The sequence below is a fragment of the Nicotiana tabacum genome, chromosome 17 (genome assembly GCF_000715075.1).
Source record: "Nicotiana tabacum cultivar K326 chromosome 17, ASM71507v2, whole genome shotgun sequence".
Lineage (NCBI taxonomy): Eukaryota > Viridiplantae > Streptophyta > Magnoliopsida > Solanales > Solanaceae > Nicotiana > Nicotiana tabacum.
Genome location: NC_134096.1, coordinates 50,538,267 through 50,558,346, shown reverse-complemented (window position 1 = coordinate 50,558,346; position 20,080 = coordinate 50,538,267). Strand labels below are relative to the sequence as shown.

General features: G+C 35.9%; 1 pseudogene; it reads left to right on the top strand.

Annotated features, from left to right (window-relative positions):
• The first annotated feature begins 1,617 nt into the window (after positions 1–1,617).
• LOC142171843 (uncharacterized) lies at positions 1,618–19,405 on the top strand (annotated as a pseudogene).
• Positions 19,406–20,080: the final 675 nt, after the last annotated feature.

The window sequence follows — 20,080 nt, the reverse complement described above, 5'->3', positions numbered from 1 at the left end:
AAACACCAACTTAAAATTTTATTCTAAAAAGTCTACGCGGGGCCTGCCCCTCGGAACCCGACAAATGTTTTATGAAATTCTAACACCCATTCCGATACGAGTTCAACCATACCAAAATTATAAAATTTCGATAACAGATCACCCTTCAAATCTTAAATTAAAGTCTAGATAATTTCTACCATTTTCAACCCAATTCACTAATTTAGTGATAAAAACAACAATAGATTCATGTAATTTAACCAAAATCAAGTTAGGAATTCTTACCCTAACGTTTCCCTTGAAAGACTCTCGAACAATCGCCTCACCCGAGCTTCCTTGGTCCAAAATTGGAGGAATGAGATGAATTTGGACTTTATTCTCCTTCCCAGGGATTTGTTCTTCGCGTTCGAGACCCTTCCCTCGCGTTCACGATGAACAAATTCTCCAACAACCATTTTCAAATTCTTCTCAGATAGCCTCTAGTATAATGGTCATAACATTTTGTACAAATCTCCAAATGACAAATGGTTTAAGTTTCTGAAAACTAGATTCAAAGAGCTACAACTTTTATTTGTTTCTCATATCTCTATTTCTTATAGATTGCGATATATAAGCTTCCAAAGTCAGCCCTATGCAACAAAGATTTCCAAACTCTTCCTAGACAGCTTGTAGTGTATCTACCATAACCTTTGGTACACAACTCCAAATGCCAAATAGTTTAAATACTAGACACAAATAGCTACAACTTTCATTTTTGGATTATCTCCAAATTCCTTATAGATTGCGAAATATGAGCCTCCAAAGTCAGACCACTGCAACAAAGATTTCCTTCTTCGCGAACGCGAGACTCCCTTCGCGAATGCGAAGAATGAAATCCCAGAAGCCAAATCCTTCTTCGCGAACGCGAAGAACAACCCCAGATATCAGAAAATCAGCATCCAAAGTTGCCCAAAATAATACGGAACACACCCGAGACCCTCGGGACCTCAACCAAACATACCAACGTGTCTCATAACATCATACGAACTTAGTCGAACCTTCAAATCACCTTCAACAACACCCAAAACATGAATTACACACATATTCAAGCCTAATGAACTTAGAAATTTCCGAATTCCACAAACGACGCCCAAAACCTCCCAAAGCACGTTCGAATGACCTCAAAATTTGCACACAAGTCAGAGACTGCACAACGAAGCTATTCAAATTTTCAGGATCAGATTCCGACCCCGATATCAAAAAGTCAACCCCCCAGTCAAACTTCCCAAAAATTCATCTTTCGCTATTTCAAACCTAATTCCACTACAGAACCCCAAATAATTTTCCGGACATGCTCCTAAGTCGATAATCACCATACAAAGCTATTGACATCATCAAAATTCTATTACGGAGCCGTTTGCTCAAAAGTCAACTATTCGATCAACTCTTTACATTTAAGCTTCTAAATAAGGATTGTTCTTTTAATTTAATTCCGAATTTTCAGTAATTCAAACTCGACCACACCCGCGGGTCATAATACATATTACAAAGCTGCTCGAGACCTTAAGTAACTGAACAAAGCGTTAATTCTTAAAACGACAAGTCGGATCGTTACAAACCTGTGGAAAAAATGTATCATTAGCACGAACACCGCAAGACATGAATTATATTCAGCCAAGAAGTTCATTCTACATGCATGCTCAAGATGGGCATTTTTTTGTTACATCATTGATTCGTTCCATATCTTTAGGTGTTATTCTACTGTTAAGAGCCTTTATCTAGGGATACTGTTTTCACCTAGTGTTGGGAAAATTAACCTCCACAGAAAAAATATTCACTGTATACGACTATAATAAATATAGATTACTAAAATACTGTAACCAACGGTAATAATAAGAGAAACAAGTACATCGAAATTTTTACGTGGAAAATCCTTCCGAATAAGGAAAATATCACGGCCCGAGAGGAGCAACTGATTTCACTATACCGAGGATTTTACAATTTGTGATACCGAGTAAAGTATCCCAAGACCACTAAACACTCAAAAGAAATAACCCTCTTTTAATTTTTCCACCTCACTACAATACCGTTCAAACTCTCTATATTTTTTCTCACAAAGTATTTTGCTTCTTACTCTGTAAATCACTCTTTTTCTCTTTATTTTGGTGTGATTACAAATGAAGGTAGAGACACCTATTTATAGTTGAAGAATGCATATATTGATGTATGCAATGACATCAATATTCACTTCAAAAGCTAGTTGCCCAAATTGAACTTCTAAATTGGTTGGCTTGACAAAACCAAAAGGAAGCTTCATTTTCTTTCACATAGGCAATGGGATGGATCCAATAAATCTCCCCCTCCAGTACCATGCACCTGAAGGAGGTAACACTAGAGTTTCTAGTTTGAGTACATGCCGACAAGTTCTTTGCATAGTTCGAGCTTGTCCCTTGGTACCACCTTGGTCAGCATATCCGAAGGATTCTCACCTGTATGGATCTTCTTGACCTGCATAGATCCATCCTCTATCCTTTCTCAAATCCAGTGATATCTCACGTCGATATATACTTCGTCTTTGCATGATACATGGTATTTTTTCTCAGGTCTATTGTACTTTGACTGTCACAATAGATGACATACTCTTTTTGATATAATCCAAGCTCTTGAAGGAACCGTTTCAGCCAAACCATCTCCTTTCCAGCTTTAGTAGCGGCAATATACTATGCTTCAGTTGTAGAGAGTGCAACACACTTCTGCAACTTTGACTGCCATGATATAGTCCCCCCTAAAAAAGTGAACAGGTATCCTGTAGTAGATTTACGATTATCAAGATCACCTGCCATATTAGCATATGTGTAGCCCTTCAATACTGGATCTAATCTCCCAAAACACAAGCATTCATCTAAGATTCCTTTTAGATACCTAAGTATCCACTTCACAACTTTCCAATGTTCTTGTCCGGGATTATCAAGAAACCTGCTAATAGTACCGACAACATGAGCAATATCAGGTCTCGTACATACCATTTCATACATCAGGCTCCCAACGGTAGATGAATATGGAACTTTAGCCATACTTTCTTTATCTTCCTTTGTTGTAGGACACATTGTCTTGCTCAACTTCATATGACCAGCAAGAGGCGTGTTAACTGGTTTAGCACTCATCATGTTGAAGCGTTTAAGTATACGTGTGACAACAACAATTTACTATTTGTCCTATCTCGGACAATCTCCATTCCTAGAATTTGTCGTGCTGGACCCAAGTCTTTCATGTCAGATGACTTGGACAAATCTTCCTTCAACTTGGCAATCAACTTCTTGTCTTGTCCTACAATCAACATGTCATCCACATATAACAACAAGATGATAAAGTTATTGTTAGAGAATTTCTTATAGCATACACATGGATCTGAAAAAGTCTTTGTGTACGTTTGACTTCTCATGAATGAGTCAAACTTCTTGTACCACTGCCTAGGAGCTTGTTTCAGCCCATAAAGGCTCTTTTTCAACTTGCATACCATATGTTTCTTCGCCTTTACTTCAAAACCTTGTGGCTGCTCCATATAGATCTCTTCTTCCAAATCTCCATGCAGAAACGCAGTTTTTACGTCCAACTGCTCCAATTCAAGATCTACGCTAGCTGCCAAGCTCAAGATTGTTCGAATAGAAGTCATTTTGACAACATGTGAGAAACTTTCATCAAAATCAATACCTTTCTTTTGTTCGAAACCTTTTACCACCAATCGAGCTTTGTGTCTGACCAGCTTGCTGTTTCCATCTTTCTTGATCTTAAAGACCCACTTGCACTTGAGCGGTCTTTTGTCTTTTGGAAGTTCAGCCAGTTCGTACGTATCATTCTTCTGTAAAGAATTCATCTCTTCTTGCATGGCTTCCATTCATTGGATTTGTTTCGGATGAGATAGAACCTCCTTGAAATTCTCTGGCTCCCCCTCATCAGTAATGAGGATATACTCCAAAGAAGGATACCTTATGGACTCTACCTTCTCTCTTTCAGATCTTCTCAAAGGTTGTTGTCCTTCTTCTAGTTGTTGTTGCTCTCCTTCTTCCTCTTGTGGACTAGGTTACTCCCCCTACTCAGCAACCTCTTCATATACACCTTCCGTGTGCCATTCTTCACCTGTGGAAGGATTACGTACAGGTACAGGAGTAGTAGTAACAAAGTTAGTAACTGTACTATTATCATTTTTGGTCTTTGTTGATTGATCACTATCAATCCCGGCCACATCTTCTCTGAAGATCACATCTCTGCTTCTGATGATATTTTTCCTTTCTAGGTCCCACAATCTATAGCCAAACTCTTCATCTCCATAACCGATGAAGATGCAGGGAATAACTTTATCATCCAGCTTTATTCTCTGCTCCTTCGGTATATGTGCAAAAGCTTTACATCCAAACACTTTTAGATAGGAGTAGGACACCTCTTTGTTGGTCCAGACTTTCTCTTGAATGTCAAACTCCAATGGAACTGATGGACTTCTATTAATCAAGTAACAGGTTGTGCGAGTTACTTCACCCCAAAATGACTTAGGTAATTTTGCTATTTTGAGCATACTTCTCACTTTTTCGACAATGGTGCGATTCATCCTTTCAGCTACACCATGGTGTTGAGGGATTCCAGGAACTGTCTTCTCATGTATGGTTTCATGGCTTGAGCAGTAGTATTCAAACTCCTTTGAAGTATACTCTCCTCTATTGTCTGTCCTGATACGCTTTAATTTTTGACCTGTCTCCCTTTTCACCAGAGCATGGAATTTCTGAAATACGTGAAATACCCGATCTTTGGTTCTCAAGAAATAAACCCACAATTTTCGTGAAGCACCATCAATGCAACAACAACAACAACAACAACAACAACAACCCAGTATAATCCCACTAGTGGAGTCTGGGGAGGGTAGTGTGTACGCAGACCTTACCCCTACCCTTGGGTATAGAGGCTGTTTCCAAATGACACCCGACATCCTTCCCTCCAAGAACTCCCCACCTTGCTCTTGGGGTGACTCGAACTCATAACCTCTTGGTTGGAAGTGGAGGGTGATTACCATCAGAGCAACCCACCTTGTTTTGAGAAAATGTGAGAAAATATTTGTTACCTCCCATTGATTCTACATCTATTGGACCAAAAATATCAGAATATACTAAATCAAGTATATTCGATTTTCTTCCATGAGTTGCTTGAAACGATACCGTGAGTTGTTTTCCAAATAAATAATAATCATAAGAATTCATAGTTGTACCTTTTGCAAATGAGATGAGTGACTTTTTGGATAGGATCTGCAGTCCCTTCTCACTCATATGGCCCAATCTCTGATGCCATAAATCAGCAGTCGTATCATCTACAGCCGCATGTAATCCATTTTCACATATCTCAACGGTTGTCTTGTACAATGTGCAGGGAGCAATTCTTTTAGCAATCACCAATGATCCCTTGGTGAGTCTCTACTTCCTATTGGTGAAGTTATTCTCGTACCCGTATCGATCTAGAGTGATCCCTGAAATCAAATTCATTCGCAGATCTGGTACGTGTTGCACATCTTTTAAAATTAATGTGCATCTGACATTTGTCTTGATACAAATGTCGCCAATCCCCACAATCTTTGAGTGACTGGTATTTCCCATCTTGACCATTCCAAAGTCTCCTGTTTTGTACCTATAGAAGAATTCTCTTACTGGTGTGGCATGGTAGGATGTTGTTGTATCAACCACCCATTCTGACTCTTGGCTTGCTAAGTGCATGCATTCCTCCTCTTCGTGAACGAAGAGAACCATCGAATCATCATTGTGCACGGCAACAGTTGTGTTGTTATCATTCTTCCAGCCACTGCTCTCGCCTCAACCCTTTTTTGGGCAATCTCTTTTGAAGTGACCGGGTTAATCGCAACTGTAGCAATTTCTACCCTTTGACCGGTTCCTGGACTTTCCACGAGCTTTGGATTTATCACGGCTACTCGATGCTCTATAAAAACTTCTTCCTCTGTTTTTCATGATAAGAGCATGCCCCTGATTTTCGGGCTTCTTCTTCATCTTATCATTGAGTAGGATGGCTGATGTGACCTCCTTTAAATCGATGGTATCTCTACCATGCAGGATGGTTGTTGCCAAATTATCATAGGAAGATGGCAACGAGTTTAGAAGCATGATAGCCTTATCTACTTCAGTGATTGTTTCTCCAAGGTTTGCCAGCTGCGTGATTAATTCATTGAACACATTTAAATGGGACAAGAAATTTGTACCTTCACTCATATGGATGGCATAAAGTTGCTTTCTCAAAAACAACTTGTTTGTTAAGGATTTGGACATGTATAGACTTTCTAGTCTTTTCCAAATACCACATGCACTATTTTCATCTCCGACATTATTGAGTACTTCATCGGACAAGTGCAGTCTGATTGCACTAGCCGCCTTCTTATCCATGTCTGCCCATTCCTCGTCTTTCATGGTTTTCGGCTTTGCCTCTTTTCCATCTAATGCAATGTCTAACCCTTATTGGATGAGAATGTCCTTCATCCTTCTTTGCCATATGGAGAAACCGTCATTACCGTTTAATCTTGTTACTTCATACTTTACTCCTCACATTTTTTTTTGTCACAAAGTAAAATTGACTGTAAATAATATTTTTGTGAATGAGCAGAACTCGTGCTCTGATACCAGTTGTTGGAAAAATTAACCCCCACAGAAATAATATTCACGGTATACGATTATAATAAATTCGGATTACTAAAATACTGTAACCAACATTAATAATAAGAGAAACAAGGACACCGAGAGTTTTACGTGAAAAACCCTTCTGAATAAGGAAAAAATCACGGCCCGAAAGGAGCAACTGATTTCACTATAGCGATGATTTTACAATTTGCGGTACCGAGTAAAATACTCCAAGACCACTAAACACTCAAAAGAAATAACTCTGTTTTGATTTTTCCACCTCACTACAATACCGCTTAAACTCTCTATATTTTTCCTCACAGAGTATTTTATTTCTTACTCTGTAAATCACTCTCTTTCTCTTTGTTTTGGTGTGATTACAAATGAAGGTAGAGACACATATTTATAGTTGAAGAATGCCCATATTGATGTATGCAATGACATCAATATTCACTTAAAAGCTAGTTGCCCAAATTGAACTTCTAAATTGGTTGGCTTGACAAAACCAAAAGAAAGTTTCATCTTCTTTCACATGGGCCATGGGATGGACCCAATACCTAGCATTTTAATGGCTCCATTTCAGATGTTTGGACCCCATTTCAGGAAAATGTGGCTTCGGGTTGTTCATCGCAGACTTGAAACCACAGGTCCTACATTTATCAAATGGGGCTAGTGGGCAGCTACACGTCTAGATCTTTTCCCTAGAGATTTGTGCACTAAGCTGTCAAGCTTCACTCGAAGGCCCCTAAATATTTATTTGCTTAAACAAAAAAGACAATTGAAAGATTTTTTGGTCGTAAAATATCTGATTTTTTTGATTATTTTAAGAAGAAACCTGTGGCATCTGGAAGTTTTGCTCAAGTGCATTGGGTTCCTTGCGGTATCAGTATCATGGTAGACAGATCAAACCCATAGCAGTGGCAGTGAAAGTTAGGTAACCTGGAGTTGGTGAATCAATAAAACGAGATTTTGAGAGAATAAATGTAATGGCTAAAATATCAAAGTTCATTCCTATGCTTAAGTGGTTAAGATTGGATGAAAGTGTTCGGCAATTTGTGGTTTTCATGATGTCTCAAGTTGACCTTGCAAGGGAAGCTGCACATTTAAGCCGCTTTATTTATAATTTTCGAAGATGGAAGGATGTCTTTTTTCCAAAGCCAATCTATCCCCTGGTGCATCCTGCGTTATTGGTGGAAACCTTTTGAGCAAGGGGAAAGTGCTTCACGTTATGTTAATGAGCTTCAGGGCCATAAACGACTGAAAAGTACACTTGCTCATATTGGGGACCATGCCCTTCTAAAGATGCTTCTGGTAATGTTCTTTATATTGATTAGTTGTAAGCTGAATTCTCTAATTGGGGATAAGACATTGAATTTGAATTGAAATTTGTAATATACTATGCGTATGAGACAAAAATTATCTCTAATATGATCAAACCATGTTAACATTAAGGAGGCATTCATACAATGCCATGTGTCACTAATATGACTCTAATGGGGACTTGCCCAAGGTCGAAGTGTTTCCTGAAATGACAAAGGTTGCGGTCGAGGAGTCAACAAGGATCAAGGTCGGGAAGTCGCCATAGGTCAAAGTCGAAGTCGAGCATTCTAGACAGAGTTATAACGGCTAGTTTTAAGATAGGACACTAAAGAGAATATTCTAGTGGATATTCTCTGCACCTGTACTATTAGGGGTTCTAGGAATATATCCCCTATAAATAGAAAGAGACACAATGATATGAGATATTCGCTATAAGAAAATATATTGACTTTATAGAGAGAATATGACCATATTACAAGCATACGAAAATAACTTTTTTTACTAAGATTCTTGTCTTGTTTTTCCACTTGATCCAAGAACAGTCTGAGTGTCCTAAGGCTTACAATCATTCACCCATTTTCGGGTGACTCACACATTTTTATTTACTTAAATGTCATTCATTGCTATTTATTACTCCCTCCGTTTCAATTTATGTGAACCTGTTTGATTGTGCACGAAGTTTAAGAAAAAATGAAGACTTTTGGAATTTGTGGTCCTAAAAAATTCAAAAAGGGCCCCAGAATATTTGTGTGGTTATAAAAGATTCCCATTAAGAGTAGAATTATAAATTTAAGCAAAATTGTTATCAAATTTAGAAAAGGAAAGATGGCCGACCACGGGCAAATTTGTCATTTTGCTCAAATAAAAAAGTGTGTTCCGTCTATTCATTTTACACGATATGGGTCTAGAAACATTTGCTCTTCCGACTTCATTCTCTTCTATTCCAATCGACCAGAGGAGTACTTCAGTTCTCCTTCTTCAAGCTTTCAACAATACTTGTAGCTCTTTTCATCCTTTTATCTATATGTTAGATTTCACGTATCATTCTCTCAATATTTGCTCACATCTTCTTTGTTTTTACTTTGTTTTATTTTTTTCTTTGCTTCTTTTAGATCTATGTAACTGTTTCCAATTTCATGGATAAAATTTCTTGAATTTTGTGTTTTCCAACTAGACGATGCGGAATCACCATTTTAAGGGTTATTCTCCGTCCAATTTCGTTGATGTTGCCTTCTTCTCACTGATTTGGCTCTATTTCTTCTTCTTCTTAATGTATTGACATTTATTATTCTGCTAACTTAAAAACAAAAAAGGATATTTAATTTTGTGGGGCTCATATTGAAGAAAAACAAAAAAATAAATGAAGAAAAATGTGATGGGAGGTGCCTAACTTTGTTGACAACTTTGTTGAAGAAAGAAATGGGAGGTGCCTAACTTTGTTGAAGAAAAAAATGGGAGGTGCCTAACTTTGTTGAAAAATTATAGGACTAAATCAACAACAAGCCATCTTCTTTGTAGTAGTTGTATGACATATCTTACTATAAATAGAGGCCTCCATTCTTCATTTCAATTACACCAAAATAAGAGAGAAGCAATAGAAGTTAGACAGAGTAATCCACATATTGTAGTCTGTGAGATAAATAGTGAGTGTAAGTAATATCGTAGTGAGGTGTTTTAAATAAAGAGTGTTATTTCTTTAAAAATTATAGTAGTCTCTTGACACTACTAAGTTGTAATATTATAGTGGTTATATTGCTCCGTTCGGGTATTGTATTTTATACATTAAAAGAGTTAGTGTCGTTGTTACTCTCTTGTGTTATTATTATTATTCGTGGATATTATTCCTGAGCGGGATTATTATTTTTATCCAACAACGTGGTATCAGAGCCATGGCAAATAATGGTACGATGTCTTTTTAGTACCCCCGTCTCACAAAAGATAATTATGAGAAATGATGTCTACGTATAAAAGTCTTTCTTGGCTCTCAGGATGTGTGAAAAATCATAGATAGAGGGTATGTAAAACCCGATAATGAGGAAGCTCTGCCTCAAAATGAAAAAGATGTCTTGGCAAAGACAAGGAAGAAGGATCAACAAGCCCTAACGCTCATCCACCAATGTTTGGATGATGCCATGTTTGAGAAGGTGGCAGATGCTACCACCTCAAAGGAAGCTTTGAAGGATTTTACAAAATTCTCTTCAAGGAGTTGACAAGGTGAGGAAGGTAAAACTTCAAACTCTAAGGGCTGATTTTGAAGTTTTAAAAAAGAAAGTATTCGAATGCATTTCAGATTATTGTTCAAAAGTGAAGGCTGTTGTAAATCAACTAAGAAGATACGAGGAGGACATAAGAGATGTTCGTATGGTAGAAAAATCCTTCGCACTTTAACACCTAAATTTGATTTTGTGGTGTGTGCTATTGAGTAGTCTAAAGATTTAGACTCTATGATGGTAGAGCAATTGGAGATCTCTTTACAGGCCCACGAAGAAAAGATCAAAAGGAGACAAGAAGTGTTATTGGAGCAACTTCTTAAAACTCAGGCATCCTTCAAGGATTATAGAGGTGAAAAGAGCTATCGAGGGAATTGACGGGGACGAGATCGTGGCAGTCATGGAAGAGGAAGAAGTAACGGTAACAACTTCAATAATAAAGTTAAAATCCACCAGACATTCAGAGGTCGTGGTCGTGGACATAGAGAAGGAAGAGCTCGTGGCTACTACTAAGAAAATAATGGACAAAAGTATGGCAAATCAAAAATTGAGTGTTATAATTGTCAAAAATTTGGCCATTACTCTTGGGAATATCATAACAATGTTGAAGAAAAAGCTAACATTGTTGACGACAAGAAAGAAAAAGTTGAGTCAACGTTGTTGATGGCACTCAAAGAAGAAGACAAGGATGATTGCAGCTCGTGGTATTTGGACAATGGAGCAAGCAATCATATGTGTGGATGAAAAGAGAAGTTTGTGGAGATAAATAAAACGGTGAGAGGTAATATGTCCTTTGGAGATACCTCAAAGATTCAAATCGAAGGGATAGATACGATTCTGATTTCCTGTAAAAATGGTGACCACAAGTTAATTCAAGATGTTTATTATGTCCCAAAATTAAAAAGTAATATTTTGAGTTTGGGCCAACTTCTTGAAAGGAATATGACATCCACATGAAAAATATGCATCTTTGACTTAGAGATTCAAGTGGAATTCTAATTGCTAAAGTGCATATGGCTAATAATAGATTATTCTCTCTGAATCTTAAGACAATTGATGCAAAGTGTTTGAAGGCTAATATGCAAGATGAATCATGGTGTTGGCACATGCGATTTGGGCACTTGAATTTTGAAGCACTGAAAACAATGGGAGAAAAGAACATGGTGCATGGGATACCATCCATCAACCATCCCAATCAATTGTGTGAAGCTTGTCTTCTTGGAAAACATACAAGGAGGAGTTTTCCAAAGGAGGCCATATCAAGATCAACCAAACCGCTCCAGCTTGTTCACACTGATGTGTGTGGGCCAATAAATCTACCTTCCTTTGGTAAAAGTAAATACTTTTTATTTTTCATTGATGACTTTAGTAGAAAGACTTGAGTTTATTTCTTGAATCAAAAATCTGAAGCTTTTGCTGCTTTTAAAAATTTCAAAGTACTTGTAGAAAAAGAAAGTGGCTATGAAATATCAGCTTTAAGGTCCGATAGAGGAGGCGAATTTACTTCAAAAGAATTTAATGACTTTTGTCAATCTCATGAAATTCGTCGCGCTCTAACAGTACCTTATTCACCCCAACAAAATGGAGTTGCAGAGAGAAAGAATCAAACGATTCTTAATATGGCTAGATGCATGTTAAAAGCTAAAAATATGCCCAAGGAATTTTGGGCAGAAGCTGTATATTGTGCAATTTATTTGAACAACAGGTCTCCAACAAAGAATGTTAGAGATCAAACCCCTCAAGAAACATGGAGTGGAAGAAAGCCAAGTGTCAAGTACTTGAGAATCTTTGGGAGCATAGCATATGCTCATGTGCCACATCAAGGGAGAGCGAAGCTTGACGATTGAAGTGTCAAGCATGTGTTTGTTGGCTATGATACGAGTTCAAAAGGCTACAAGCTATACAACCCAAGTAGCGACAAGTTGGTGGTAAGTCATGATGTTGCATAATGAACTTTGATGAAGTTGTTGAAGCTCAAGAAGAAACTTCATATGATTTTCTTCCATACTTTGGCAATGAAGAAGAACAAAGACAGTGGAACTTGTGCAAGATACAACTCCACCTCCTTCTCCAACCAATGTTGCATCTCCTTCTTCTCAACAAAATTCAAATGAGCAACCGCAAAGGACAAGGATCATTCAAGAGCTCTACGATGGCACAAAAGAAGTTACTAATTTTGATTTTTTATATTGTCTCTTTGCTGATAGTGAACCAATGAACATTGATGAAGATGTTACAGACAAAAGGTGGAGACAAGCCTTGGAGGAGGAGATCAAGTCAATAGAGAAGAACAACACTTGGGAGTTAACAACTCTTCCCAAGGGTCATCGAGCAATTGGAGTTAAATGGGTATACAAGGCAAAGAAGAATGCTGATGGAGATGTGGAGAGATACAAGGCACGACTTGTGGCTAAAAGCTACAAGCAAAAGCAAGGCATTGACTATGAAGAAGTTTATGCACTTGTTGCCCGCATGGAGATGATTCATTTGCTCATCTCTTTGGCGGCGCAAATGAAGTGTAAGATCCATCAACTAGATGTCAAGTTAGCTTTTCTGAATGGCTATCTTGAAGAAGAAGTCTATGTTGAACAACCACTGGGCTTTGTGATAAAAAACCATGAAGATAAAGTGTTGCGGTAGATGAAAGCTTTATATGGATTAAAGCAAGCCCCACGAGCATGGAATAATTGCATCGACAAGTATTTTCAAGACAATGGGTTTACTCGTTGTCTCCATGAATATGCTCTTTACCTTAGAGTTCATACTAATGGAGATATCTTACTTGTTTAAAGTTTATGTTGACGATCTTATTTTCACGGGTAATAACCCAAGTTTGTTTGAAGTTTTTAAGAAATATATGTCTCGTGAGTTCGAGATGACAGACGTATGGCTCATGTCATACTACTTGGGTCTAGAAGTGAAGCAAATGGAGGATGAAATTTTTATCTCTCAAGAAAGGTATACAAAAGAGATATTGAAGAAGTTCAACATGCTCGATTGCAACCCCATGAACACATCGATGGAGAGTGGGACAAAATTGTCCAAGTTTGATGAAGGAAAAAAAGTGGATCCCACATTTTTCAAAAGTCTTGTGGTAAGTTTGAAGTACGTGACTTGTACCAGGCAAGATATACTCTTTGCGGTTGGAGTAGTAAGCCGCTTCATGGAAGCTCCTACCTCCACTCACTTGAAGGTCACTAGAAGAATTCTTACCTAAAAGGTACGATCGACTTTGCGTTATTTTATTCTTCTTCTAATGATTTTAACCTTATGGGATTTTGTAATAGTGATTATGCGGGATATATTGATGAAAGAAAAAGCACAACTGGATTTGTATTTTTCTTGGGTGATTCTGTTATTTTCTGGAGTTCAAAGAAACAGTCCATAGTTACTCTCTCGACTTGTGAAGCCAAATATATAACAACAACATCATGTACATGTCATGCTATTTGGCTAAGAATATTATTGAAGGAGCTCATTTTTTCACAAATTGAAGCTACAAAGATTTGTATTGATAATAAATCTGCACAGGCACTCGCCAAGAATCCGGTGTATCATGATCGAAGAAATCATATAGATATAAGATATCACTTAATCAGAGAGTGCATTGCCAAGAAGGAAGTCAAGCTCAAATATGTGAAGTCTCATGATCGGGTTGTAGATATCTTTACAAAGCCTCTTAAGTTTGAGGATTTTCAGAGATTGAGATCAAGCCTTGGAATGAAAAAGAAAAATCAAAATTAAGGGAGAGATTTGTGAGGCTCATATTGAAGAAAAACAAGAAAGAAATGAAGAAAAATGGGATGGAGGTGTCTAATTTTGTTGACAACTTTGTTGAAGAAAAAATGGGATAGGTGCCTAACTTTGTTGAAGAAAAAAATGGGAGGTGCCTATCTTTGTTGAAAAATTATAGGACTAAATCAACAAAAAGCCATCTTCTTTGTAGTAGTTGGATGGTATCTCTTATTATAAATAGAGGAGCTTCTCCTCATTTGAAAACACATCAAAATAAGAGAGAAGCAATAGAAGTTAGAGAGAGTAATCCACAGATTATAGTCTGTGAGATAAATAGTGAGTGTGAGTAATATTGTAGTGAGGTATTTAAATAAAGAGTGTTATTTCTTTCAAAATTGTAGTAGCCTCTTGATACTACTAAGTTGTAATATTATAGTGGTTATATTGCTCCACTTGAGTATTATATTTTACACATTAAAAGAGTTGGTATCGTTGTTACTCTCTTGTGTTATTATTATTTACCGTGAATATTATTCCTGAGCGAGATTATTATTTTTATCCAACAAATTTTACTCCTAATGCATGTTGTTCTTCCTTTTCTTTACTTTGTTTTGTATATGTTATATTTTCATGAATTGTGAATCAATATGTTTTCAGGTTCTTCATAACTGCCTCTTCGCACACACCTCACTCTCCATAACCGAGGAAACAAAAGTAAGAACTCATGATAACCCAATTTTGATAAAGCACTAAAATTGGTGTATGGGTTGAGATTGACAAAAATTGGATAAATTAAGTTCTATCGATAGATTTTCTTCATTATATCAAGTGTTAGGAAGGCTTAAGATGATTTGGGAACTCTTCTTAAAAGTTGTGTTCGAGCAACATTTGTTTGTTTGAATTTATATTCGTTTATCTGGCTAAACATTTATGGAATAGGGAAGGCATGTTAAAGGGGCCTGTAATGGGATTACTTTATATGATGAATCATTGTTGTTGGTGAGATTTGAAAGTAAAGGAATGGATGAGTAGGAGGTAGAGCACTGAGAGTTGATAGAGATTGTATGGAGTTGCAAGACAGTAATTGTCCAAAAAAAAGGACGAGAAAATAGCACAGACATCCCACAAATTTTAGAAACAAACAAGATGGATAGAGATGTAAAGGCATGTATAAGAGGAGACCTTAGCCAAAGAAGTAGCTTAATTAATTAATTTTTGTATTCCCTGTTTGTTGGCATTTGCTAATATTATGTGTATTCAACAAAATATTATAGTTGTTTGTCTTATTGGGAATTCTTATTCTCACATCTTTAAGCTTAATTGATCTTATTATCTATTGATGTGTCCATCTAATTAGGTACTAGATCAAAATATGTTATCTTCACCCATACTTTCTTATTGTTCTTCATTTTTATGTAATTTTATTTGAATATTCTTTAAGTTTATATTTTGTTTAGATATTTTGTCCGAAAATACAAGTGACAGATGGATCTTGCCATCTTGCATACTTGGCTGACTGAGTACCTGAAATCAAATGAAAATGTGTCTATTAGACACAAAACTAACAATCTCCCAGTAATATAAAATATATGACTCTCACACGCGATGTCGTGGAGAATATAACAACTTGATAAACGACACATGGAAAGAATAAAAAATATCTTTTGTAATTCCTTTTCAAGAACGCCTCCTTCTCTCCTATTATTCACTTCAAATTTCCCATGTCGTCCACCTCTATTTATCAATGAGAAATATTATTGCATTCATACATACACTATGTTTTAACATAGATATAGTATGTATTAAAAACATTCTTTCATGATGATTACTTTCAACTTTTGAAAATTAAAACTATTACATGGAACCTAGAAAATAGATTATTTTCAAGGTCATTGAAGAGTACTCAAATGTCCTCCTCCATCCCTTCAAGTGGCAAAGGCGGTGAACTATTTGTCTTGGTACCCTTCTTTTTATTCGTCAAGGCCTCAATATGTTGTTCTCTACTTCTTTTTGGGGTATAGGTTATTTTTCTTCACGTTTATGTTTATCATTATGATTATTGATGGTAAGGCCTAGCTCTCTCTGCATTCAGTTTCTTATATCAATTGGTGTGCTTGCTTTTGTGCTTTTAATTTATTCCATTGTTTTCAAGTTGTAGTTACAAGTTCAAAGATCAGTTATTTTCTCTTTTTATATTGTGGAACATATAGTGACTAAGTTTAGCATTCAAAAACTTTCCTCTTGTTTAGAAAAAGATAGTATTCTAATGCATGAAATAACTGGTAATCGAGGAGGTTTTATGCCCATACTTTGAAAGTTCTAGCTTTGATGTTGCTTATTATTGGTGATTATAAGAGTTGCTTTAATTTTCATCTGACTGGATAGGTAGGGTGATTTTTGATACAATAGCATGTAGTAGTATTTACACTTTCGGAATTAAGTACTTCATAAAATTGTAGTACTATTGTTAGGTATGAGTTTTATTTGTGAATTGAAGTATATTAAATCTTTAGCACACTATATTAATACCATAAGATATTTTATGTTCTATGAGTTTATCTACTAAAATTAAAGACAAATAAAACAAAAAATCAAGGATAGTTTTGCATGATTATTGTAGAGTTTATTTGGTAACTGTTACATGGTATATAACTTTGTTTGTCTCCTTGATTATAAATGTTGAAAATTAAATATAATGTACTACAAATGCACTTATAAAAAAGTGCAATTTATGCAAAAGCGGTGGCAGAAACAAATCAAAATTTTGAGAAAGAAAAACACATCACCTAGGCTGAGTGCCATTTCAAACATAAGGTGCTCTTGCAGATAGAATGACCATTAATGTTACTTGGTTGATCAAGCATTAGGAGTTTGCTGATTAACCTCTGATTGGGAAGTTCTAGAGTAAGTACCATCTTGAGCTAACTATCTTGAACATAATTTTATGTTTGATTATATCTTCTCCAGTATTTTATGAACTCTAAATTATTTTTGTTTGTTGACTCCGGTAGAAATTGATTATTCATCAAATGGAGATTCAAAAGAACCCCATGACTAAGGTATATATGGGGTCTTGAGCACTACCAGCTTACTGAACATATTTTAATATAAAGAATGTGTTATATTACAATTGTTCTAAAGAGTTTGTACTTGAATTAAACCATCTACTTAGTTTCCTTGGATATTTATCTCATGGAATTTCAGTTTGATACTTTATGTGATAAATAGAGTAAATAAAGTATTTTATCAATGTCTTAAAACAGAGAAGAAACTTTCTAATTAAGGTATGTGAAGTAAATGGAAAAAGTAAAGTGGATCACTTTTTTATATTTCCCTTTCCGTGATGAGTAATTAGAAAATTTTAGTATTGACAAAGCCCACACTAAGACAATGCTGAGATGACATAAAAGAAATACCAATATCAGTCCATAGTAACAAATATATCAATGTATTTACTTCATATCCATTTATATTCTTTATAACTAATGGACTTTTTGTGTCATTTAATAGTCATATGATATTAATGTATTTTTTTTCTTTTAATTGGGGGCAAGTAAAATGGATTCACCAACTTTTCTAGGACATCATTTGCATTTCATATAGTTGTCAGCACTAGATTATCGAAGAAAACATAAGGCTTAGTATTTTTTCGATTTTTTCGTTAATTGTTAAGTGGTTAAATCTTAAGGATAGGAAGATCCTATACTGTTTTGATAAAAGATTATATTTCCGATGCATCTTTAGATTGTATTAACATTGACTTAGCCTTTACTTACTTTGTGCCCTCTTCTCTAAAGGTCCATAACTCGACTCTTTGCTGAGATCGCACACATCTGTTTATGTCATTATATCTTTCAATTCTTGCTATGGGACTTTAATCAGTTAATGTTTTCTATCTCAAAATGTTTGAGTTCTTATTCTCTATTTGGAACATGACAAAAAGTTGTTTGAAGAATACACAATAGCAGATGCTTCCAGCAATACACAAATATTTGCAATACTCTATATGGCTCTTAGTTGGACAAGGTTATCTCTTTTGTTTATAGTGCAAACACTGATAGCAGCTGATACATTTGGTTGATCACGTAGAATAGGATGGTGGGTAGAAAATGATGAAATAATAAGGCGTATGCTTGAGTTTGATTTTGTATGTATATTTAAAGGAAGTGGAAAAAAAGAAAATATTTGCTCAGTTTTGATAAGTCTAGGGAGGCAATATATGTTCTATGTTTGTCACTATTTTCTAAGGTTGGAACTGCGCTTCTGTGTTTGTGAACTTATGTCTATTCAAAGCCTTTATAGTTTTGTAGGGTCGCTATGTGAATGCAATATTATACATGAACAAAACGATATTAGAATTCAAAATGTTGGGCCCGCAATACCAATCTAGTTATAGTTATAGAACTCGAAGAACATACTCACTGCCTTTCTTAGTAATAAATATGTGGCATGCCCTATTTCACTTCTGATGGTGAAAAGAGACCTGTCAAAATCATATACAAAAGATTGACACTATTTCCTTATTAGTCCGTTTCAAAAAAATGGGCACATTCATATATTTTCTTAATGGTACACATTTATAGCCACACAAGTATTTTGGCAAATTTAAGACCGTAAATTTCAAAAGTTTTATAGCGATACAAATATTATGGCTCATTTAAAACCATAAATTTCAAAAGTTTTTCCTTTCTTTACTAAAGTTTGTGCCTACATACAAAGTGAAACGAATGGGGTAATAAAAAATTGATTTGGCTAAACTCCAGAAGTCTCTGTTGCCTTTCAAAGTAAGTATCGATATACTGGCCTTAATACTAACTACAAACTGTGCTGGTGTCAGCAAATTCCACGCTAACATGCAGATTGAGGGTGCACACAGACACACATATAATCAACTGAGCTCTAATAAGCCTTATTATTACTCTTACATAAAAGGAGCAAACAAGGAAGCCTTATATCAGGAGATCAAGGTTCAAATCCAAGTAGAGGCAAAAAAATGTAAGGTAATTTCGTCCCATCTGTTCAAGTCTTCACGGATAGGATCACTCGGTATCTTTGTTGGGGGAGGTTGTTGGTACTCGGTGGACTAGTCGAGATAGTTGGTACCCGGTGGATTGGTCGAGGTAGTTGGTATCCTTTGGACTAGTCGATTAGGTGCAATCTGGCCTGGGCACTATCATTTTAAAAAAAAGGATGCAGTTTTAAGATTTTGCTTGCATAGCTTTTACGCTGTTAATGTTGAATGACATCTAAACTTTTGATGTTGAGGAGGTCTGCTTGGGCTGGAGAGAACATTATGAGCTAGTGTCAAAATGAATAATTGATCAAAACAAATAAACATCTGTAATTGCATATCTAAATCCTCAATAAAGTAAGCCATATAGTGGAGATTTTGCTTGCTCAAGGTTTTGTTCCTTTTATATGATAATTTCTTCCCCTATCCAGGTGCATAACTTCATTCATGCTGACATGCATCCTGGAAACATTCTTGTTCGGGTAACCCAAGCAAGTTGTTTTCATTGATGTAGGCATGACTGCTGAACTTTCTAAACATGATCAAAGAAACAAAACTGCCCTAATCCAGAAGCTTGAGTTTCAGACACACTTGTTTTACTTTTATATGAAACTTGTTTCTGACTGTTCATTGTTCTGAATAGTTACTCATTTGTCTACCTACAGACAGAATCAAATACAGCAAAAGCACCATATGCTTTCGGCGAGTTATGCCATCCAATTGGAATAATAAACTAAGGTGTCTTTCGTTCATGGACTAGTTATATAGGATTAAAATACAGGGATTCTTATGCAATTAATAATACATAGATGGTTACGCGGTGAATAATAATATTGAAACTAAATAAAAAAAGGAGTAGCTTTACTAATTAGTATATATTTTTATTTATACTTTTATTTACTAACCAGGTGCCTAATTTAAGGGTATTTTTACTATTATATGTGCTTTGGTCTAATACAGTTTTTCTTATTCCACATTATATCCACATAAAGTAATACATGGATTATGTATAAGTTATGCAAGTATTAATAATGCTGGAACTGGAAATGGTAGAATATTCTATTTGTTATACACCAAACATTATACTGCAAAACTTTATACTGCAAAGTAATATTGTATATCAGTTATGAGACGTTTATACGAGGATTGTATTTTCTTATGCGGGAAACAAGACAAACCACAAG